The 25,640-nt window shown below is 35.6% G+C and overlaps 1 long non-coding RNA gene across 1 annotated transcript in view; it reads right to left on the reverse strand.

Annotated features, from left to right (window-relative positions):
• Window positions 1-1,089, reverse strand: part of LOC113603079 (uncharacterized) — a 55,977-nt gene extending 54,888 nt beyond the window's left edge. Inside the window, exon 1 of the long non-coding RNA XR_003424639.2 lies at window positions 1,001-1,089. This is a non-coding gene — a long non-coding RNA (uncharacterized LOC113603079). The remainder of the gene's footprint in view (window positions 1-1,000) is intronic.
• Window positions 1,090-25,640: the final 24,551 nt, after the last annotated feature.

The raw sequence follows: 25,640 nt of genomic DNA on the forward strand, positions 1-25,640 counted from the left end.
TTATTTCTTAAAAATAAAAAAATGCCAACAAATGTGTATAGCAATGTATACAGCATCTATGAAACCTATCATCTACTAGATTTTTGACAAAACATGTGCAATATGTTTATTTGCAAAGTCACTAAGAAGACCAGAAAAATGCTGTTTCATTTAAAAAAAAGTAATTTTTGATGAATTGACTTTAAAATAGCTGAATGTGTGATAAAATTTAAGCCATTTGAACTTTTTCAAAAAATAGTTTATTTCTTTTGATCTTCTAAAATAATATTTATAGGATAGCCTGCTTAATGAGGGAAACAATATCCATTTTTATTGAAATCATACTATCATAATGGATAACTAACTGAGAGATATTTTCCTGTAAAGATTTACTGCTAATCCCTTAGTTGAAATTCATTTTACTCAAGAGACATTCAACCCATCACTTAGAAACAGTATTTGCAGACTTCACCAGGGTAACAGCTCTAATCCTTAAGGTAATCATCTTTCACCCTCCTCTCCAGTTCTTTCTCCTTTTAAGTTCTCACTGGTCTTTTTAAAAAAACAGAAACTAGAAGACAGCTATTATTCTCCTCCATGGGATAGTCTACTCCATTCAGGCAAGTAATATCGTTTTCTGTTTACCCTCATCTAAAACAAGTGCACAGGGTCACCGTCTTCACGCTGATGTTTTCCCAGAAGGAAAAAAAAAAAAGGGAGGAGGAGGAGGAGGAGGAGGAAGACTATGTCAGGAGACAGCCAGTCAGATCACTAAGTATAAGAACCTAAGAAGTAAACTCCATTTGCCTTTTCTATTTTTGCGTTTGATATCCATAGGGGAGGAGAAAGAGAAAATGAGGAAGAAGAGGAGGAAAAATGAGAAGGAAAAAGAGGATGGAAAAATCTATATTCTTATATGAGAATTCACATCTTGAGTTAGTCTAAATATCTTCTTTTACTTCTGTTAATATTTACTGAAAACATTCCAAAGTGTATCATGATTAGCAATAAGGCAATTCACTTACTTTCAATTCCAGCTTCTTCCAATGTAATTTCAGGTCAAAGACACACTAGTACATAACGAGTGGATTACATGCAGGGTGCCTGGGTGGCTCAGTCTGTTAAGTGCCTGACTTCGGCTGAGGTCATGATCTCACAGTTCGTGGGTTTGAGGCCCGCATCGGGATCTGTGCTGACAGCTCAGAGCCTGAAGCCTGCTTTGGATTCTGTGTCTCCCTCTCTGCTCCTCCCCTGCTTGTGCTCTGTTTCTCTCTGAAGAATAAATAAACATTAAAAAAAAAAAAAGAATGGATTACATGCTTCCACATAGCGTTGTAGAAAACAGGAGGACTACATACAGATTTTGTATGCTTGTTTGAGTCAAAGGAACATTTGTTGAGTAAATTAAGGGGATTTCAGAATTCTAGAGCAGGAATGAGATCTTCCATAGGATTCTGAAACTATTTACTTCCTTTATTATTTTTTTTAAATTATCTACCCACATTCATCATTGGCATTGGCTGAAGAAATTCAAGGCATTCACAGGCATGACCAATAATACGTAATTGACTAAAATTATAATACTTGCAATTTGGTAATGAATATCAGCCTTTCTCCAAATAAGTAGACAATGTCTGCTGTTAAAAAACCTTTTAGATAATATAAAGGTAAAATTTTTATTCTAAATCTGTTAAGTTCTGGAAGTTATTTAAACCACCACTTTCAAAAATACAAACTTAGTCCATATAAATTTAGGAAAAAATTCTCCTAGCACCAGGAAAATTACTTTCAAACTGATCCAATGTGATACAATAAGAATTAATCTACATTTTAGATCGACCATATGTTTCCATTACCATTCCAATTACCATTGCTTTTTCCTATGTGCTTTTATTTTAATCTACCCATGGTTCTAAAATAGAAACATCTAAATCCCTATTACCATTGCTTTTTCCTATGTGCTTTTATTTTAATCTACCCATGGTTCTAAGATAGAAACATCTAAATCCCTGGCCCTCCCCTTTGCCAGTCAGGCACCAAGTTCTTTGAACTCTATCTTCTATAACTGTCTCATTATTTTAATTTTAACATTTGTATATGCTTTGTATGTTAGTTTACATTGCATAAAGTGTGCCCCCAGAATCTTTTCAATGTTTAGATCTTTAAAAAATTCTGATAATGGGGTGCCTGGGTGGCTCAGTCAGTTGAGCATCTGACTCTTGATTTCAGCTCATGTCTTGATCTCATGGTTCAGGAGATTGAGCCCTACATTGGGCTCTGTGCTGACAGCATGAAGCTTGTTTGGGATTCTCTCTCTCCCTCTCCTTCTCTCTCTATCCCTCCCTCTGTCTCTCAAAAATAAATAAATAAAACTTAAAAAAAATTCTGATCAGGTTTTCCTCTGTCCCGCTTACTATCACTAGTGCAAATTTTTCAGAAACTGAACAATGCTGTCAGTCACCTGCGTAAAGATCTTGATACGCCTGTAACACCCATAAGGGGCAGTTCACATTCCCAAGTTTCACAAGCAAGGCCCTTGATGATAAAGCCAGGGCTTGTCTTTTCAGTCTCACTTCTGTACATTCACCCTTTGTTCTTTAACCACACCAAACTATATGTTCTTTAACCACTTTCTCATGAATCTTCCAACAGAATCCCAAACATTACTCTCCTCCTTAAAGGCAATCATAAAAACTGACTATACGGTCTTAAGTGTTCATTAAATTTACATCATATTTCCTTGGTCAAATACTAAAACCTCTTTTGACTATTCTCTTTTGACATTTTATACATACAGGTTCCAAACTATCCCACTTTTAAGATACTCCAAAGATGACATTTCAACTGACAACAGTCTTTCTCAGATACTTGGTTTTTCCAAAGGCAGGATGTGGCTTCTTCAACCTGTCTTTCAGACACTCCTATTATTATGCAAATAGACAGGCCAATTTTAAAAATCACTTATTGACTCACATACTGGTTCACCATATAAAAGCAGAAAAAATGTCACCACAACTTCTACATACCACAGCCAAATGGAGAAACTTCATGTACCAACATACTATTAAGTAGCCTCAGAGATTCCTACCCACTGTTTTAATGCTGAGTTCCACAATGAGGTCATGTGAACAAAGACTTCAGATTCCCAAAGTGTGGTTCTCTCTTGAAGGAAAGGGAACTTTCACTCTCTTGACTTTCCAAGGGCCACATGCACAAACCTTAGGAATAGGGCCAGACCAAGGTCCGTGGGCACTCAAGACAAGTTAATAGTTTGGCATTCCTTTAAACCTATATTCTTCAAGTTTGGTGGCTGGGAACTCAGTGAGAAAAAGACAAACAAGAAGTATTCACTTAGCTTCTCTTTTCTTGTCATAAAAAAATCAACACAAAACAAACAAAACCAGGGCTCGTGACAGCTAATTTTAATGTGTCAGTTTGGACCACAGAGTGCCCAGATATTTGGCCAAACGTTATTCTTGGTGTTTCTGTGAAAGTGTTTTTGGAGAAGATTAACATTTAAATTGGCAGACTGAGTAAAGCAGATTGCCCTGCCTAATATGAGGGACCCTCATCCAAACAATTGAAAGACTGAATGGAACAAAAAAGCTGACCTTCACTGTGTAAGAGAGAATCATTCCTGCCTGATGTCCTTCAAACTGGGACACTAACTTTTTTTCCTGCCTTAAGACTGTAGCTGAGGTTTCTGTTCTCCTAGGGTCTCAAGCCTGCCACCCTAGTTCTCCTGGGTCTAAAGCTTGCCTACTCACCCTGCAGATGTTGGGACTTAGCAGTCTTTATGTGTGTATAAAACACATTCACACACAATCATAGACACACACACACACACACACACACACACACACACACACATCTCATTGGTTCTATTTCTCTGGAGAACCCTTACTAATGCAGGACATAATCTATCACCCCAACGCAGCAAAGGAATCATGCTGTAGCTCCTAAACTCACCTTAAAAATAATTTAGCATGTATTTGATGTACTCAATGTGGATGACTAAATCTTTGCTTCCAATTCTTTACCTGCCCATAAATTAGAATTATACATCCCCATCTTTAGCCCTCAGGTTCTCCATTTTCTCCATGAAAGATAAAGGATATTTCCTCACACCACGGACATTGGGTTGGTTATGTGACTTGCTTCAGTAAATAAGATATGGAAGAAATTAACGGTGTGAAATTTCCAGATCAAGACTCAAAAAGGCATCCCATGTCTCTACTCGCTCTGCTGTGCAGCAGTGATCATGGCCCTGTTAATCAATGCCCCTTCAGCATGAGTCCCAGAATGCATACATGTGGAGCCAACCTAAATCCTCAGCTTAGAGCCACAATCAGATGAAGCCACTTGTATCCTGGCTGAATATCAAGAGGAAGACCCACAAATATAGCCATAAATGTTTATTGTTGCTAGCCACTAAAGTTTGGGTGGTTTATTTTACACCACTTGCAGTAGCTGATCATTACACTCGAGCCTTTCCATTAGGTTGAGGTTTCATTTCCAACTCTGAGCTGCATTTTAAAGTCTTCCTTTCAACAACACGCAATATTTCAAAAAATACAAATTGTTGTACTAGTATGCAAATGTATAAGTGAATTACAAAAATCCACTAATTGACTCACATCTTGGTTCACCATATAAAATCAGCAAAAATGTCACCACAACGTACCATAGCCAAAGGGAGAAATGTCATATACTACCATACTATTAAGTGGCCTCAGAGATTCCTACCCACTGTTTTAAAAATCGTTTTGGATTTCTAATATGGTTTAAGGGCTTCAGTAATGTTTTAGTGCTTCTGAATGATGTCATGGGCAGGCTAACCTTAATTCTGATTATGCTTAAAAAATAGGTAGCAAATATCTACAAGGCAGGGCAAGAACATGCAAGATCCCGCTTAGACTGGATCTTCATTTTCCCAACTGTCACAGAGAAATCTATGAACTTGCCACAACTGTATCTCTTGACTGAAGCTGACTTTCTCCTATAAAAGGAGCAGGGGAAGGACAATTACCTGGAGATCCTAAAGAAAAACAAAATTAAATTTAAGAATATAATTTCAAAGGGTAAAAATCATTTTCACACATATGTCTCCAGCATTTAGGGAAAAATAAAACAATTGCAAGCTGTAATTATTAAGCAAAGAAAATGATTGTGAGACACATGATCATAATATGTACAGCAAGTATTTATGGAACATCTAGATACTTTATACTTTATAGTATTTAGGATGCATTTCTTTGGTCTTACTGTTTAACCACTTCCTTCCCCACTCACAGAGTATGTGGTTCTGGCAAGTACTTCCTGACTTTAAGGGTTGGGCACGAGCTTAGTCCTTAGACAAACAGAAGACTCCTAAATATGGTTATAGAAACTGGTTGATGGATGGAGTAATCAGAGGCTTACAAGTCCCAGTTCTAGGACACTGTTGATTGGGTGAAGCTGAAATTATTGGAGAAATGGATTTGATCTTTCTCTCAAGACATAAAACCTGAGAGAATACAGGCCTAAGAGCTGCCATTTAGCCAGACTAACACCAACACAATGGAAGCAGAGCCAGGGACTGATCCCTGACGCAAATAACTTAAATTCTTACTTAAGCAAAGTGGAAACCTTTTCAGATAGGTTAGTGACATGGTCCATTTTGATTAGGTCAGACTTTTACTCACAAATTAGAGTTCCAACTGATACACTGGAAATGAATAGTTCCTGCTCACTGAATTGAATCAAAATTATGATAATAATTTAAAAGTCGACTTGAATTGCTGACTGTAATGGTGATTACCCAGATATTGACTAGGTGGGACAGACAATACTTTCATCTAGTCAAGAAACATTTTACAGAGCATCTATTATATGCCAGAAACTGTGATACGAATCAAGGATAGCGGCAAATGAAATAGAAAAAACTTCCTCCTCTCATGAGGCTTCTATTTTGTTTAATGGTGAAAAATAAGCAATAGACAAATAAATAAGTGATAGAGTAGATCAGAAAGTGAAAAAAGCTATAAAAATAATTAAGGGGACTACGGAGAACAAGCGGGTGGTAACAGAGGTTGGGAGAGCAATGTTGCTATTTGAATACAGTAGTTACTGAGAGGATGGTATTTGGGCAGAGGCTTGAAGAAGGCAAGAAGCAAGCCATGTGGATATGAAGAAGGGAATTCTAGCCATAGAGAACAGTAAATATAAAAGAGGTTCCGATCCAAAAATGAGCTCGTTGTGATTAAGGAATAACAAGGAAGCTGATGTGGCTAGAGCAGAATGAGCGAGGGCAAGAGAAATAGGAGTTATGATCAGAAAGTATTTAACAGGAGTCTATAATGGGTCTTGTTGTCCATTTTAAGGACAAAACAAAAGTCAGTATGTATGTATGCATGGTGTGTATGTATGTGAAGTCAGTATGTTTAGAGCAAATATATTTTTCTACCATAAAATTCAAAAGAGTAGCTGTATTGCCTTCCCAAGGTGTGTTCTGGAAAAGAAATGAGTTGTTCATAATATTCTTTGCCTACACAAACATCTAGCACCTTTAAGCAACTAAATCAATAAAATAATTAGTGGCATCAGTAATTGATGGGAGGTAGCCCTAAAAATGTCACTCTTGGGACACCTGGGTGGCTCAGTGGATTAAGCATCCAAGTCTTGATTTTGGCTCAGGTCAGGATCTCACAGTTCCTAAGATGGAGCCCTGCGTGGGGCTCTGTGCTGACAACATGGAGCCTGCTTGGGATTCTCTCTCTCCCTCTCTTTCTGCCCCTCCCTTGCTGGTGCACACACACACGGTCTATCTCAAAATAAATAAACATTTAAACAAATAAATAAAATTAAAAAAAAAGAATGTCACTCTTTCCCAATCAGTATGCTGTAACTATCTAGGATTGTGATCCTTGTACTGGTGGACTTGGAATTTTGAACAATAAGTTAAATATATTTTGTCTAAAGCTGAGTAAACAATCAATTGTCGTGATGTATGAGCTAATGAAGTCACATGAACTATTGTAGGTCAGCTTGCTGCAAGTAAGAACTGAGAAACAAATTCTAACGCAAGGTCAAAAGGTACATAAAATAATTTTACCTTGATATTTATTGCTGAATATCTTCAAATGTATTGTCAAAATTTTATTAATAGAAAATTTGACTCAGATGAAGATTCCTGGTGGAAAATGGAAAAGAGAGGCTAAAATTTCCTCTCTTCACAAAAATATCCCCAAATCAACAAGGACAAAACAAAACACAAACAATATTAACTCAATCCTCAGAATAATTTTGTAAGGTAGTACATGATTCTATTTTATAAATGAAGAAACTGATGAGTACAGAATCTAGAGACATTTCTCCAAAGTGTCAGAGATATTAAGTATATCTTTAGACACGCTTTTAGCTGCATTTGAATGAAGCAGATGCGTTTTAAGGGATGTATTACTTATTTAAATTTGTTCCAAAAGGGAAAGAAACTATGAGTGGGATAATTTAATCATTGGAGGAAACTGAAAATTTGTGAAACAGCTACCTTCTCCACTTCCTCAAAAAAGACCCCAAGCCAACACTATTCACATTCAAAATCTACTGAGCAATTATGGAGTAGAAAATTCCAAAGAAACATACACTTTCACAAAACATAGAAGAAAAGATGCATCTAATTATATTAAATTAAGCTAAAATTACACTGACATCAAAATCTGACAGAGAGCAAAAAGATAAAATACAATTACAATCTCACTTATGAATACTGCTGCAAAATTTGTAATATAGCCAAACATGCAACATAATACTCAAAGAACAGTATAAGGTATGAAAGATGCTTATTTCAGGAAAGCTCCTAACCAGTTAACTTTAAGTTAGAGAGATTATGTTGGAAAATCTTTGTGACTTGACTGAATCTATTAGAACGTCAAAAAGCAGGGCTGAGATTTCTCTGAGAGAAAAAAGAAAATCCACCGGTGGAGAGCAGCTTCTGCCTGTGCCTGTGGAGTGTTCCATCCTGCTCATGATCTTCCCTTTCTGAATGGTTACCCTACAAATTTTAGGTTTGATTAGTCAGACTCCACAATGACAGAAGCAAATATCTTGTGATAAATCTCTTTATATACACATATATATATTATGTATATATACAGATATGATATATAGGTCATTTTTAGAGAGAGAGAGATTTGAGATAGAGATTATCTTCTATCTTTCTTTCTAGTTTTCCAGCTCCTATCTCAGACTGGTTCTGCCTCCCTTGTTGAATGAACCCTGGCTGATACAGGAGGGTAACTATGTGCTTAGGAGGTAAGAGAGGAACATTTTGTTGGGTCCTATCCTTTTACAAATGGAAAAATGTGAATATATTACTAATTCAACAAATTACCAAGCAAATGTAGAAATATGCCCTAAGGGGGCCTGGGTGACTCAGCTGGTTGAACATCAAACTCTTAATTTCAGCTCAGGTCATGATCCTAGGGTCATGGGATCAAGCCCTGCATTGAGCTCTGCACTGAGCATAGAGCCTGCTTAAGATTCATTTTCTCTCTCTCCCTCTCTCTCTTTCCCCCTGCCCCTCTCCCCACCTCATGCTCTCTCGTGCACACAGTAAAATAAAAATAAATAAATACATAATAAAAAAGAAAATATGCCCTACACAAAGCATTAGAACCTCTGCATTAGTTGACACAAGTGTTATAGCCCTTATAAAAGAACTTAGAAACCTGCTATTTTGCACTTTCTAGCAATTAATTCCAGTATTTTCTCAAGCTCCTGTTACTTATTTGCATGCATATGGTTTTATTCCTAATTCTCTTTCAAGTACTTGCATTTTTTTAATCAACTTGTATTGAAAAACTGTCATCAATCTTGACACATAAAATTAACAGGCTTATCCTATCACTCTACGCTTATCTCCTACCATGAATTTGCCCTTCATCTATCTACTCTTGCTCTCCCTAAGCCCACTCATCTGCCAACAGCAGCACAGAATGGTAAAGAGCCCTGTCCTTAGAGTATGGACATCTGGGTTTCAATCTGGCCATAACTTCTATTAATTTTGTGATCTACGCTATTTCTCTGTACCGTCTAAGTTTCAGAATAATTTTCAGTGTGTAAGGGCAATAGTAATAATTGCTCTGCCTATACCAAGTAACATTAAAAAACCTGGAAGCATTTGTAAACTGTAGAGTTCTGAGTGAATACAAATGATTGTTTTCAGTATTGTTACCTATTTTAGGTTTGAATCTATTTGTACTTGGCCTGAGATTGTAAGTAAGAATGAAGAAGAGAAAGGAAAGAAAAGTGTGAGTTATTTGATGAGTGTGGACTCTGTGCTCACATAGGCTGCTTCTCATATGTAACTTCATTTAATGTAGCCATTCTGGAGGATAGGTTCACACTTCCAGAGTCCCAGAGTTGGTAAGGAGAGAAGGTGAATTGCAAAACAGACTAACTTAAAAGTTGATACTCCAAAACCACAAGAAAACCTTCCCTTGTTTATTATTATGTCACAAACATAAATATATATTCAAAAGGACTGAACTCCTTAAGCCTTAAGAACTATAAAATCAAAGCTGGTTAAAACAATGTTTCACATTAGAACCATTCAATTCACGCTTTAAAAAAATCTTGTTGTTAGAGTGGAAGAGAGCCAAAGCATAAGAGACTCTTAAAAACTGAGAACAAACTGAGGGTTGATGGGGGGTGGGAGGGGAGGGAGGGTGGGTGATGGGTACTGAGGAGGGCACCTTTTGGGATGAGCACTGGGTGTTGTATGGAAACCAATCTGACAATAAACTTCATATATTGCAAAAAATAAAACAAAATAAAATAAAATAAATTTAAAAAATCTTGTTAGGTTTTGTTCTACTTTATATATTCAGCTTAAAAAAATGATTGACACTTTCTTGAGATTCTATTTGATAAGGGAAGATAAATCAGACTACATTACATTATGAAATTACATTAAAACAGCTATTTGACTGGTTGAAAAGAAACAGTGAACACTTTGTTCAAAATGATTCTGTCACAGTCCTCTAGATTTTCTCAGCAATAAGATTACTTTAAAAATAGATTTACTATAGTATCATTGTCACTTGGCATAAAATGGAATGATATTATAAAGGTATACCTTTTTTTCTTTTCTCAATGTGAGATGATACTATATAGTTTTTTCTGAATGCAAATTTTCACTGGGTAATCTTAGTGTAAAACTAAAATATGTATTTATAAAAAAATAGCTTTATTTTTGGGGCCATAACATTAAACTGTTACTATAATTGTTATAAATGGATTTGTATTTTAGATTCAGAGTAAACTAAGCCATTTGAGTGTCTACTATGTGCCATATGTTTTTATATTATTTCAGCAATCTTCATAACAATTTTTTGCTATAATTCTAATTGTCTTAATGAGTTAACAGGCACAGAGTGGGTGTAATTAACTTCAGACTCTAAACCTACCTCTTATGATCTGTTTGGAGCTTTCCAATGTAATTAGAAAGATCAGTTTTTCCCTTCCTACCTTGAAGCCGTGGGACTAGTCTGCCTCCAGTGTCTTAATCATTTGTCCCACAAATAGAAGACAGAAGAGACTTCTTCAAGTGAATTTTAATTTATATCACTCCATGCTTGAAACCTTCTAACTAACTGTTCCCAAATAATTTTAAAATCAAGTTAATGCTTTGAATTGGGAAGCTAACAGACAATTACTTGATTATTTGATTACTACAATGTGACACAGTATTTATTTTCCAAACAGTCACATCACTCAGAATTCTGTCTCCTAACTACAAAGCCTCTTTCTTGTTCCCTTCCATTTCTTCAGAAATCTGTTTCAACTTCAATTCTTCCCTAAAGGCTATTCCAGACTAAAGACAAATTTCCCCCTTCTGAATGTTCACTCATTCACTCATGTGCACACATAGATACCTATAACAGATCATGTATGTATATCATGTATGTTTATTGTTGATGATGATGATGTTATATGTGGTTGTCATGCTTCAGGCATCCTATGTAAAATGAATGTGAAATATTGTAAACTGGGAGGCCTTTGTAAATTTTAGTTGCCATCCTCTTTATTTTCTTCTGATTATAAGCACCTTGAGGGCAGTGTTGCCATTTCAGTTCACCACCTGGCTTGTTATGGCTCTTCTAATATGGCAGGTGTTCAATAAATTGCATTGAATAAGGATCTGTGGTTGACTGATTAACTTCTTGGCAAGTGAAATATATTTAATATTCCCCTTGAGTTCACAAATGGTTTATGCACTTCACAAAGCACCATACTCAGAATCATTCTGGCCTTGAAAGAATCTGACCAACAACTTTAAAATAAAGCATTAAGAGCCCTAAAACAAAGACTGTCTCCTATCCACATGGAGTGTTTTCGTTTTTATGACCCTATTGTTGCGCACATATCAGACTGGAATATGGTTTACACACTGGAACCTTCCAATCCTCAACCCAGCAGTGTTGCACTGGTCTTTGTGTGCTCTGTTTTCTTTGTGAATCACGGATTAGAATTGCAGCCTTTCTGACCTGCAATAAAACTCACACATTCCCTTAAACATATGCTACTATACAATGATTTTCATTGAAGGAAAAAATAAATGTGAATTCTACCTGACTGATTCTTTTCAGCTTTGGGGTGCTGTGGTTAGAAAGATCAAATAATGCCAGTTATGTCAGGTAGTGCCAGGAACTCCGGGCCTCTATAAATTCTGATCCTGGAAATCGCATGACAGAATTAGAAAGAATATTTTTCTTTGTCAAGACTTCAGACTTTTTTTTTTAACTTCAGGCCTTTCTACTCAACTTGCTGCTATTTCTCAGACAAAGTAAAATCAGAAGTCATATTTAACGAAAGGAAGTGGTGTAAGATAAATGGCTGGAAATAAAGCTCGCTACTGGAAAATGCCTTTAATAGTTTCCACTAGAGTATCACACTTTGGTTGATTTGTTCTCTCTCTTTTTCTCTCTCTCCTTATACGAATATATTTTGGAATATCCACATTATTCATACCCACACCAACACACAATGAGGGCTAATTTGAACATATTAATACTTATTAAAATTACTCAATAGAAGGATTTTAAAAATCAAACTTTTATAGGTATATCTTTGTTATTTTCAAAGGCTTTTAAGAAAAAGGCTTATTTATCTATTGCTGAAAAATACTATTACAAAACTTTCTTCCCTCACCACACACACAGATACAACGCGCGCACACACACACACACACACACACACACACATATTAATGTTGTCTGCATTTTCCACATAAAAACCCAGAGAGGGTAGATTCTTAATTTTTAAAAATATATTTCATATACACCTATCTCATCCATTTTCTTAAGGAAGTATTTCTACAAGTTACATAATATTAATTTTTCCATTATACACACATACAAAACACTTTTAAAATTCTTGGCTTTATGATAGCAAACAGTGAGAATTATCTCATCGTGAATTACAGTATCGGTTTAGTATCCTTTTTTAAAAAATATTTTAAAGATTAACATACTTTGGGCTATTTAGAACCTGTTTTAGGTTTACGGAAAAACAGAGTTACCATATACCACCCTTTTCTCAGTTTCTCCTATTATCATCTTGCATTGGTGTGGCACATTTTTAACACCCTTTGAAAATATTTTTTTTGGTAAAATGAATGTTAAGGCCCAGACTATGCTTAATAGAAACTAAAAACACACTACTTTTAAATGGACATTTCACCATGATGTACGAGAGATACACAAAAGTGATGCATGTTATAACTACATTCCTTTTTTGCAAAAAATATTATTAGAACATGCAGAATCCTTCCCATTTTCATGATCTTTCATGAAATCTTAAGCCTACTTTGAAACTTTCCTTTAAAAACACATGCACACAAGGGTTTGTTTATTTTCTGAGGCCGGCTTGGGCACTCTGCTTCACAACGTGCTAACCCCTCTGATTCCCGCCTGGGCTCTTTGCTGGGCTGCTTTACCTCTGCCTGCCGCATCTGTGTTTACCCATCTCACGGAATCACTCAGAGCCCTGCTGCAGGTCCTTTCAGCTTCTTTCAAGACTAGGCCTCAAGGAGTCTAACCAAAGTCCAAGTCGCCCAGATCAGTTACTCCGAAAACCTTACCCTGGTCAGAATCTGCCTTCCACTGACATTTTGATGCAAAATCGCAGGCAACATATTCCCTCAACTGAGGATACGTGGTTTGTTAAAGTGTGAATTCAGAAGGTTGTTGATAAATTACTCTATAAGACCTTCACTATTAATTTCTGTCAGGAGACAGTAAAATAGTAAAGAGTGTCTAACATTGTTCCAAAAACAACACTTTCTGCTACAGGGTAGAACTCTCTGCGGTGCCAGATTGAAATTAATCTTGCTCAATTGGTTACTGAGTGCTGTCCCAAATTATTCAGCTGGAGTTAAACAGAGGTATTGTTCTTATTTAAGAGGATAAAACCCAAATTCATATGCCAGTATATAATGTCAGCAACACAGGTCTGAGAAGGAGGCAAGGATAAAATGGTAAAGACTGGGGGACAGACCTACAGATAAAATTAGATAAAAAGTAGGTGCAATGTAATGGATCAAAGATATTATTTATTCAAATGCGGGGTTCTTTTAAGTAAAGCAAAAAATGATTTTTCAATAAAATATATTTAGAAGTGACGCTTGTTATTCACAGCCTGACCTAAATCTCATACAAATTCATAAACTGTATTTCCAGTACTATGGCAAAGAACCATAATTAAGAAAATATAATTCTAAATATAAAAGTCATCTATTTTGTGGATTGAGCATTTTTAATCCTTCAATAGTTTTTATAAAGATCAGCAGGCTTCAAAGCTAATTGTAGTTTTGTTAATAACTATGCTAATTTAGACTGATAGATTTGTTTTCTGCCTATCATATAAGGCAGTGAGATGAAATATGTCTTCATAACTGCCTTTTTAAACAATGGGAGGTGGAAATCTCATTGTGGTTGTTATTTGCATTTCCCTGACGCTTAGTGACATTGAGCACCTTATGGTGCGTACCTATTGGTAGCCTGTATGTTTTCACTGGGAGAATGTCTATTCAGTTCCTCTGCCCATTTTGAAATCAGATTGGGGTTTTTTTCCTCCTCTTTTCTTTTTTTGTTTCTTTCTCTTCCTTCCTTCCTTCCCTCCTTCTTTCTTTCCTTCCCTTGCTATTTGAGTTGCAGGAGTTCTTTATATTTTCTGCACATTAACCCGCTCTCAGATGCTTCGGGAACCGCTTCAGTCACTGCTGTTCCCTATCACTGCTAGTAATTCAACACCCATATCACATATTTCCTCTTCAAAACACTGCTCAAAGAGCTTACCTAACCTACACAGAATATGAAATGATTAAAGCAACATATTATTTGTAGTCTTAAAAGGTGCTTACTATTTATTTTAGCAAGTATTTCCCCCAAAAATGTGTGTCACATGGTAAAAACAGTTCACATTATGTCTACATGGTAGGATTGGGTTCTGTTGAATATGGATGAAATTTCTTCATTGGCTTTTGACAACATTCTATGCTCAGAACACAGACTAATAGGGTAGCAAAAAAGTCCATTTACCTTGAGGATGTCCCAGTGCAGGTTGATCCAAGGCAAGAAGGAAAACACAGGTCCATGGACACTGTGTGCCATGGTGGGACCACATTTCTTCCACTGACCAAAAGGCTAGAGCTAAGCATGTGGATCTTACAACCCATTGTTCCTCTTACTTGCTATGAGATGCACCCAGCTTCTTGGCAGAGGCATTTCCATTATAGCTTCTGACCCCAGCCAGCTCCTAGAACAGTCCCTAACCTCCTATCTTTCCCTGGCTATACTGAAGCTGCAGAAATGTTTTTTCTCACTCACATCAGGGTTCTCCAATTCTCCCACTTACCTGAATCCTACCAATCCCAGCAGTATGTACAGGCTTCTGTTTAACTGGTTCAAACTAAAAGCATTTATTTTATATCTGAAAGTGTCATAGGTATTAGGAAACCAGGATTCACTGCATGTTGATTTTGACTCAAAGAATGCTTGTTATAGGAAGAAAAAATGATCACAAGGAAAAGTAATAAATGTTTCATATTGTATGAAACTTCATGACTATATGAGAAGTTTTTGTGTTTTGTTTTTACTCAAAGGAAAATCCAAATCTTTGGCTTTATTGGTCACCCTCTTAGGTGAATTCTAATCATAAGGTTAGAAACTGCTTTCCCCCCCCCAAAAAAAAAACACAATTACCCCCTTATTTTTTAAGTCAAATGACAAACCCTACTGCATATTTTACAAGCAGCATAGGATGATAATAAAATTAAATAACAACTAATTTGGGGACCCTCGGGTGGCTCAGTAGGTTAAGCACCTGACTCTTGATTTCAGCTCAGGTCTCGATTTCATGGTTCATGAATTCAAGCCCTACATCAGGCTCTGCACTGACAGGACAGGGCCTGCTTGGGATTCTCTCTCCCTCTCTCCTCAAAATACGTAAAAAATAAATAAACTAAAAAAAAAGAAATGGCAACTATTTTAACCTGATTTATTTGAAAACCTTTATGTATGATATGTGTGCAAATTTTAAAAACCATTGTTTACTTCACACTGTATTTCATTTTGGTATCTTTTCTTTGGAGTTCACCTTTAACCTACTTGAACAAATGACCAAAATACACAGTTTTTTTTTTTTTTACTGTAAAACGTGTAAATGGATGTTCATTTTTCCATTTATAAGGTTCAAATTTTCTTGCCCAGACTCATGATCAATTTTATCAGAACTTAGTAGCATTCTAAAGAAGAAAGAAAAGCATCAATGGGAGCATTTATAGATGTTATGCATGGACAAGACTCTGACCAAATTCTTATTATCTGTTGAAAAACAAGGCTTTTGTTGGTTGGTTGGTTGGTTGGTTGGTCGGCTGGTTAGCTGTTATTGTTGTTTGCAAGACTCATGCCATCTGTTAAAATAGGGTCATCCTGATACTTCCAAAAGACAACTGTCTACTAGAAGCAAGTTTATATGTAGGATGAAGTTGTAATTTAACTTTGATTTTTTTCTCTTGGTTCCTCATAACCTCTAGGTCCGATTTCTACTTGTTTAAGATAGATGAAATTTTTCTCTACCAGTAGATATTTACCACTCAAAGGGATAAAATTAAGGTGATAAATAGAACAGTGTACAAATAAAGCATTCAGTTTACTTCCTCCTTAATTCTCCTATCCAGAGCTTCTTTTCTGAGTAAATTCCTTTGGCCATAAAACTCATAAATCTGGAATACAACAGATAAGTTGCCAGGATTCCAAATAAGTGATTTAGAATGTTGTTCATTCTACTTAGAAAAAATTCCTTCAGCTAACAAAGTCATTAATTCGTTTCAATAAGGAGACCATAAGAGGAATTAAAACTAATCCTCAGCATTATTGTTTGTTTTACATGTTTTCTCTCCATTTTACATTAATTAATTAACTTTCCTCTTATTTTCATATAGCAGTTACATAATTCACCTGTTCTTACTTGTGAAAGTTAACAACATATTTTTTCCCAAAAGAGATACATGTGTTTGGCAGAATATAAGTTGTAGAATTGATAAAGATATTTTTACTCCCAAGATATTCTCTTACTCCTCTTTTCCCAAGGGGGAAAAAGGTATGTCCACCCTAGGTTTAAAATTCTCCCTGAGCTCTGAAAATTTTCCAGCTGTATCTTGAAAAAAGGAGACTTTGGCTTTTGACTCTCTTTCCTGTATTATGGAGAAGAGCCTGGCTGTTTTCATAAACAGTGGCCAGCTGTTCAACTTTTAATACTCTTCAGCAATCTTCCACTTTTCACAGGGGAAACTCATCCTGATTACATCTTCTGTCTCAGCTAAAAAACTCATTAAAGATTCTGAATGTAAATGCTTAACTGAGACACTCAAAAAATATATATACTGAGCTGCTGGTCTGAACTAGAAGGTACCTATGAGTTTCAACGACCCCCTCTTATTTATTAAGCAGATTGTTCAGGAATGTTTTGGAATCTATTACAGTAAGAAACTATTAAAGTAAGAGTATGGCTGAAGGATCTGTACATGCTGGGCAGTAATGAGAGCTAGCCAAACCATGTAAATTTATCTCACGCAATTAGCAAAGTCAGCCTCATGGAAATGTTATGAGAGCAACAGATACTTCTCGTGTTCACTACCCATTCCACCATTAAGAATAGCAGTACAGTTGTACAGCATGGCCAAACATACTGTCACAAAGATTCTGCTTTACAGAATGATTAGAGCACGAGGAACACAGAGCCCTAAGTTGATCCATCATATAGGAATATAAATGCTTTATTTTTTTAAATAAAGATTTACTACAAAGATTGAAAAAAAAGTCAGGTGAAGAAAACAGAATGGAAGGAGAAAGAAAAAATAGAAATACAGATAACATTTTTAAAGAAAATAAAAATAGATTAAATGTTTTTACTAGACTTTTCAAATTGAAGAAAAATATTAATTATGCTCAAATAAAATATTTACTTTTGTGCAAAAGCTTTCAGCCAAAGAAAACATCACTATTATAATAGAATCCAAATGATGAGAATAAATATTCTGGGAAGACCTCTTATTCTTATTAGACAAATGATGGATTTGGATTTGGATGTGGATGTGGATGCAAATAGGGATATGGACTTGAATGTGGAAGTGAATATAAACACTGTTCCAGAGATACCTATTTTTTAAATGTAGACAACTATAGACAGGGATCACATGGAGATATAAGGGGAAAGGAGATGAGAGGAGGAAACTGAAAAATATGTTCTATGTGATAATTCAAACATTTAATGAAGAAAAATTCCTAAGTGAAAAATTGTTGAACCATTATTCCCTCAGCATAGTATGAACTGCTTTTCAATGCAGTATGTAGATTAAAACAAATCTTTCTAATGGTCTTAATGGCAAAGGTGTTACATGAGGTCCAATGTAACTCAGAGAGTCTCTTTCTTGTGTATTTTCCTTACTAAATCAGTGCCTGTAAGTTTGCAATTCCATAGGGGATTTTGAACTAAGGAACTTTAGCAAATGGAAGGATAAATATCAGAAGGTTTCCTGCTCAGTAATTTAAAATGTCAACAGAGTGTGAAGTTTAAGCATCCTGGAGTATTTTAGAATAAGATTATGGACAGTTTTTCTGAATATTTATAATTAGATCAATTAGATCTACCACTAAAATAAGCAGGCTTTCTTTTTTCTCATTATATTTCAGTCACCTCTATAATTTGTTAAAGGATACCATGCAAACAGAACTTTTACAAAAAATAATTTATGTGGGGTCTAGAGTCTCCTTGAAGTTTAGAATTTGTACCTGCTGGTAATTATGGATTTGCCATGAAAGTATCCTCCAAGGAAGAAAGGAAAAGCTCAGTTATGAAGAATAACTTAGGGCACCTCGTGGATCAGTTGGTTGAGCATCCAACGCTTGACTTCAGGTCAGGTCATGATCTCGCAATTGGGAGATGGAACCCCGCAACAGGCTCCGTGGTGAACGTGAAGCCTGTTTAAGATTCTCTCTTTTTGTCTCTGCACACCCCTCACTTATGTGTGTGTGCACATGTGTCCTCTCTCCCTCTCTCTCTCTCAAATAAAATTTTTAAAAGAATAATTTAAAACTTTGAAAAAAGAATGTCATTTTAGATTTACATAAATTTTTTCCATGTATAAAACACTTTGGCAGCCATCCTATCATCTGATTCTCTCAACAATCCTGTTGAAGTTTCCAAAGTACCTTTTTTCCCACTTTCCAGATGAAGAAGTTGAGGCTCCTAATGATTTCATGCCTTGTCCCAGAACAGTGTGCTAGTTATTCTGTGAGTCCAGAATTCCAACCAGTTTTGTCCAACTCTCAATATTCCTGCATTCCTGCATCATCTGCCTACATAGCTACACAGGAGATGAAGAATGACCAATTATTAAAACTACCAGAATTAACTAAAAGACTATTTTTGCTAATTAAAACCTTTTTTGGTTGGAAGAAACAAGATTATTTAAGAATAATGAACATGTAAACAAACTTTTCTTCATCACTTTGATTCTTTTCCAATTCAAGGAGTTTAATGAAATTGCTAATGACAGAAAACAACTCAAAATACAAACATGCAGATCAAACGTATGAGTGGAGTGATATCCACTGAAACTCAGAATTGCTTTTCCTTTTCTGGTTAATTAATATGATTTTAAATATTTCATACAGAAGGATTCTTTTTTTTTGGAAAAAAAATGAAATGAACCTAAGATTGACTGGAATTTACAAGCTCATTTAAAGAAAAGTCTCAACTATTTTTTCTTACAAATGTAATACCTCCCCAGATGGCAGTCTTTGTAGTTTGTGGCACTGATTCAAAAGGCATATTAACTGGCACTCTCCTAGCTGCATCAAGCATTTACAGGCCTCCCTACAGAATGGGTTCAACAGTAATTAAAATAACACGCTTCCTTGGGGTGAAGTTACACTTGAAGAGTTTGGGGATGTTTTTTTTCCCCTTCCTTTTGGGTAAATAATTCCTTTCCCAAAAACATATGAGAAAAAGATGAGAATGGAAAGACCTTTAGAGAAAGGAGACAGAGGTGTGTGTGGAGGGGGGAAAGGGGTGGTTAGGAGAGGGAGGGAGGGGGAGATAGAGAGAGGGAGAGATTTAAAACAGTCCACCAAAATGTACTAGCAAGTCCCACAAACTATGTTAAAATATTGGTATTTCTTTCATTCCCTACCAGACATTGATAGACAAACAGGTTTAAAAAAAAAGTAAGGGGGGAAAATACCATTTACTCACTGTAGCAGCAGGAAATCAAGGAAAGAAAATAAACAGGGCTTGAATTGTGGGCCTTTAACCTGCTAGTCAGACAGTTTCATTCTGTATGTATTTGTGTGCTGGTAAATGGCGAAGGGGAGGTAAAAGGACGGGGCCTTGTGGGATTCTTGGGACTCCCACAGCTACCAGTCCAGCTGTACAAACACGCACAAGCTTTGTTAAGGTACAGTGGGCAACAGGCTGAAACTGCTGAGCTATCTGACCTATAAATCCCTCGCAAAAGCTCCACTTGAGGGGAAGCCAGAAGTTATGTGTAAATGTTTTATCCAGCCAGAAGCCAGCTATTGGTCATTTCCTTCTCCCCTCGCTCTCTTCTCTCAATGGATACTCTGAGTGGCTACATTTAAAGTAGTATGTTTAGATGCTTAAATGACTATCTTAAATTCTACTTCCCTCTAGGCCAAAACAAGAAAGGGAATAATGACTCAGAAGTTCCTCCTTCATGGCTTTATGGTGTGGGACATACGTTCCACAATTGTGAGCAATTAATTTAGGCAGAGCAATGGAAATTTCTGTTATTGTTCTTTTCTTTTAATTTCTTTTTCAAACTCAGTAAGTGCTCCACTTGAAAATTATCATGAATCTACACACACATGTACGCACGCGCGCGCGCGCACACACACACACACACACACACACACACACACACTTACATTTTTTAAATGACTCGGGCTCGAGGGAATTGAGATATTCCTTTAAATATTACTTTCCCCCGTTTTCACCTTGCTTTTAGCCTGATGCACAACAGATCATCTTAGCATGGCATTACTGTATCTTGAATGCAAACAATGAAAAGGCTAAATTGCTAACCCCAAGAAGAACCTTCCTAAGATTTTTTTCTCTTTTCTAAACATTTCTGAACTCTAAGTGACCTCCTTTTATGAAGCCTCCAAATGACATCTAAACACCTTAAACATCATGCAGTTAGGAAGCTATATAAACTATTAAAAGCCAAAGAAAATGACACAGAACAATGACAAGTGAAGCAGATAAATTTAAGTGGAACATGTGTCTTGCAAACATTCAGAAAGCTAGAGAATCTCTCTTGGATTTTGGAAAGCCCAAAATACTTTGAAGGCACTTTGCGCTTTCCAAAATCCAAGACAGAAAGAGAGAAAAAAAAACCAGTCCACGCTAACAACAAAAGACACACACCAACACAGGTATTCACTTGATATATAATGTGTTCTGAGTTAGTTTGGTAGCATCTGAGTAGCAGTAAACATTCAGAGATATTAAAAGTTTCATTTTTCTCAAATGCTGTGGTAGTCTAAAGATTTACTTCAATAAATGTTCAGACTAGCAACAGACTAGGAGTGTGGGTAACAAGAGGTGAATCATAGATCTTGCTATTTTACCAGAATATGTGCTTGGGTAGAGAAGATAAAACAAGCACACACACATAACTATCACACAGAACAAGAAGTGCACCAGAAAAGTAAAAATGCGTAACAGTGGAAATTCAGAGATGGCAGGAAGTACTACTGAGAGGGGAAATCAATAAAAAAATAATGCCTCGAACATCATCACCTTCTTGAAATATGTCATATGAAGGATCGTGAATAACTACCATCACGTTAAAATAATAAAGCAAAGGAAAAGAGATGCCTTATGGCAAAAGAAATGCTGGCCAGACAGAAAGATAACTTCCTATTAAAAGGGCTGTAGGTCAGCAAAGGCAACCTAAGGCAGGATCTGGTCTCCTGATATGGATTCAATTTTACATGACCTCTAGGAACCCAGAAAAATCTAGTGATGTCACTGTTGTATATGAGCTTTCTTTAAACTGATATAAAAATAATACAGTTCATCTTCCCATCATTTCTGTCTTTCTAGTTAGTTCTACAAGACAATTATTTAAGTGTTTCCTAGCTATCTCCAATATTCTAAAAAACAGTACGTAAATTCCCAATATACTCAGGCTTCAGTAATAAAACAAAGTATATAATGATTTTGACATTCATAAATGAAGATGATGTTAGTAATCACTATTTGTGGTACTTGTGGCTTGACTATAGTTTATCTATTGCCTTTTGTCTCATGAGCTAAAAAGGACATAGGCAATATACTGGCCAGGGCTCTGGGTAAATTCAGCAGAAAACTAATAGTACAGATTCACAAAGGGTAAAGCTCTGACTAATACAAAAATTACAAAGAACTTCAACTAAACACATAATAGTGTTTCACCTCACTGTGTCATTCTCTCACACATTTAAAAACTTGCCACTTCATGGGGCGCCTGGGTGGCTCAGTTGGTTAAGCGTCTTACTTCAGCTCAGTTCATGATCTCGCGTTTCGTGAGTCAAGCCCCGCATCGGGCTCTGTGCTGACAGCTCAGAGCCTGGAGCCTGTTTCAGATTCTGTGTCTCCCTCTCTCTCTGACCCTTCCCCGTTCATGCTCTGTCTCTCTCTGTCTCAAAAATAAATAAATGTTAAAAAAAAATTAAAAAAAAAAAACTTGCCACTTCAAATCCAAAGGGATCAGATATTGAATTCTATCCAACTAAAACAACTTGGAAGATTCAAATAAAGAAAAGAGAATACTCAGCCAAATATGTAAAGCCAAATATGTAAAGAGGAAGAAACAAGTTTAATAACTATAATATATTTATCAAAACTAACCATATTCTTCAGCGGAAAAGGTCATTGGCCTGAGACTTAGAACACTCAGTTGCTCCATTGAGGCCCCCCGTGATCCACCAAAGTTACCCAATTGTTCCTTGCTTAGCTTTGTACCTGTGTAAAACGGTAAAAGTAATTGTTTTCACTTCCTACCTTATATGGATGTGAAAATATTTAAAACTCAATTACATTATTAACATAATGCCTTGTAATACTGTAATTAATTACTAAAATAATAATATAAAGTAATGGAGTGCATTAAAAAATTATTAGTCATCCAACCATAACCAATGTACTTAAGACATTTTAAATTCCTTAAAATTCATTATTTAGATTTATAAGTATGCCAAACACCAAAGACAAATTATTTTTATTACTATCATTTCAAAATTTTTGTTTCATTTATTGCAAAATTTTTGTCAAACACTGACACAGCAGAGTACATTAGAATTCTGATTTAGTGACTTTGATATTTTTACTTTGCTTTATTTTTTTTACTTTATTTATTTTTTTACTTTATTTACTTTTTTACTTTATTTACTTTATTATTTTACTTTGCTTTACTTCATTTTTCTTAACTAAGACTAATGCAAATTTTCCACTGCATTTTAAGTTCTATTACTCTTACCATTTTCCTAGAATACAAACTAGATAAGTGATAACATATGAATTTTTTTATTATTACACAATATAGTTAAATATTTGATTAGTGTAATTGACAAGATACTCTATAATATTTTGAATGGAAAATGATACATGGGGCAGTAGTTTCTAAAGCCTTTCACCAACATAATATTCATGTCTTGGGAAAGCATTTTTTTTTATTTTTTTATTTTTTTATTTTAAAGAGAGAGAGTATGTGTGTGTGAGGGTGGGGGAGAGGGGCAGAGGGAGAGACAGAGAACGAGACAGCAAGAGAGAGAGAAAGAGAGAGAGCAGGCTCCATGCTCAGCATGGAGCCCAATGCAGGGCTCAGTCCCATGACCCTGTGATCATGACCTGATCTGCAATCAACAGCAGGATGCTCAACTGACTGAGTCATCCAGGTAGCCATGGTAAAGCATTTTAAAGCACAATATATTTTAGATGCTAGCAAATATTTTTTATTTTATTGGGTTATTCCTATTTAGGTATTAACCTTTAGTAATTCTCTAAATTTCACAATATAAAATTAATTACTAAATGCAATTACCTCATCTTCTCACCATTATAAGTATTTTCTTTGGGCTATATACCTACATACACAAGTATATAGGAAGATAATATACAGATATAGACATAAAGATAGAGGTAGAAATATACTCAAATGACATAATAATGATATATTTACTAAATTATAGTTTGAGTAGGGATCTGATATTTCTTGAGCAAGTATGTGCCATAGTTTACAACTCTAGACTCTACATATGCCTCTACATGCCTCATATGAATCATGTGAAATTGGTACTTTTGTTCCCTGTTCATTCTACTAATCTACCAGACTGAAGGATTTGCAGTTATACTCTAAGAATGTCCCTCTAGGGCCCTGCTTCAATTAGACTAGTTCTGTTTTTATTTATTTATTTATTTATTTAGCCATGCAAGATTTCATTAGAACAGAGATTTTCATGACTAGCGAGTTGGAAAACTACTGTTTTTATCCACAGAGCTTCCTGAGCATCTAGGATTGGTCTTTTCTAGTCTGTGTATTTATAATTGAGTAAGTCAGGAAGTCACCACTGAAAATTCATAATACCCACCTGACTCTTTCCAAGGGAAAGCAAAATTTGGCTGAAGAATTATCTGCTTTGAAAATTTAACTTTGTTATATGACCTACTTACAACTGTATGGTAAACAATGCAGTTAATATCCATGTTTCCAGGAGACCTTAACCTATACTTTCACTAACATAAACAATACCAAGAGTATGAAAATGGGAAGACAGGCTAAAACACTTGCAATTAAAAATGGACTTGGCTTACTCACCCCAAGTCCATAATGTCAGTCTAATTATGAGAAAAACATTATATAAACCCAAATCAAGGGATATTCTACCAATTACCTGATCAGAACTTCTCAAAATTGGTAAGATCATCAGAAATAAGGAAAGTCTAAGAAACTGTCACAGCCAAGAGGCCTCTAAGGGAACGTGACTACTAGTTGTAATGTAATATCCTGGATGGAACCTTGGAACAGAAAAAGGACATTGGGTACAAACTGAGGAAATCTCAAGAAGTAAACGCATCAGTTAATAATAATATATCAATACTGGTTCATTAACTATGATCACTGTATGTACTAATGTAAGAAATTAATAATAGAGGAAATTATGGGGGACAGACAGGAATTATCTGCACCATCCTCATAAATTTTCTATAAATCTAAAACTATTCTAGAATAAAAACTGAACTTTTAAAATGTAAAATATGCACTTGGTAAAAATACCCATATCAAAATTTGATTAATCAGTAATTTGTGGTAACCCCATGCAGTTCTTTTAAAAGAGAAGAACAAATGTTGCTTAAAAGAGCAACATTTATGTTGTTTGTTTATATAAATTATAAACAAATTTTGTTTGTTTCTAACTAAGAAATTATAAATTATGTTTGTTTCTAAGCAATTTGCTGTTATTTTCCTTTTGTAACCATGGGAGCAAAGTAGATTGCAAATTTAAATTTTCAAATTACTCTGATAATGCAATGAGTAAATTATCTATATTTCATTAAAACCCATTTTTGGTGTTGAGAGGCACCAACTTAAGAAAACTCTCTAAAAATTGAAATGTCTGTGTTGATAAGTAATAAAACAATAAGTCTAAATATAACAACTCCAGGAGTTAGTATACAAAGGAACAGCTATTATAGGTTGATGAAATAGGTTTTTTTTTTGTTAAATTTTTATTTATTTATTTTGAGAGAGACAGAGAGAGTACACAAGTGGGGGAGAAAGAGAGAGAGAGACAGACAGACAGACAGAATTCCAAGCAGGCTCTGCACTGTCAGCTCAGAACCCGAGCTGACATGAACTGTGAGATCATGACCTAAGCTGAAATCAAGAGTCAGACACTTAACCTACTGAGCCACCTAGGCGCCCCAAGTTTTTTAACTTATTCCTTCTAAATTTGGCATCAGGAAAATGACATCATTATCTGTATCTGAAGTATAAATACTAAAGTACATTCTCATCATATGTATCCCTGGAATGTTTGAGCAACTGGCCA

The sequence above is a fragment of the Acinonyx jubatus genome, chromosome A2 (genome assembly GCF_027475565.1).
Source record: "Acinonyx jubatus isolate Ajub_Pintada_27869175 chromosome A2, VMU_Ajub_asm_v1.0, whole genome shotgun sequence".
Lineage (NCBI taxonomy): Eukaryota > Metazoa > Chordata > Mammalia > Carnivora > Felidae > Acinonyx > Acinonyx jubatus.